This window comes from Phaethon lepturus, unplaced genomic scaffold (genome assembly GCF_000687285.1).
Source record: "Phaethon lepturus isolate BGI_N335 unplaced genomic scaffold, ASM68728v1 scaffold22686, whole genome shotgun sequence".
Taxonomy (NCBI): Eukaryota; Metazoa; Chordata; class Aves; order Phaethontiformes; family Phaethontidae; genus Phaethon; species Phaethon lepturus.
Window position 1 is genome coordinate 33,661 of NW_010544426.1, and position 384 is coordinate 34,044.

Below are 384 nucleotides of genomic sequence, written 5' to 3' on the forward strand. Positions count from 1 at the left end.
CATGCCATGAGGACAGGCCATCCCATCCCCTCTCACCCTGAGGAGGGGATCGGGGACCCAAGGCAGGGTGAGGGGACAGGACCATACCTGGGGTCGGGGACCTCGTGGGGAATGACACAAAGGCAGAGCTGCCACTCAAAGTGGCCTTGTCCCCTAGTTCCCCCCAGTCCCTCCATAGCCCTCGGTGAAAAAATCCCTCCATAGCCCTCGGTGTTCCTCACCCCTCCCCAGCCCCCCTCACCATCCATGTCCCCACCACTCACCCTCTAAAGATCTTTTAAACCCGTGGACCACCTCCTCTCCTCAAAGACCCCCTCGGACTCCCCTAAAGCCCTCCTAAGCTTTGGAAAGCCCCACACCCCCTTCCCGGAGGCTCCTGCAAGC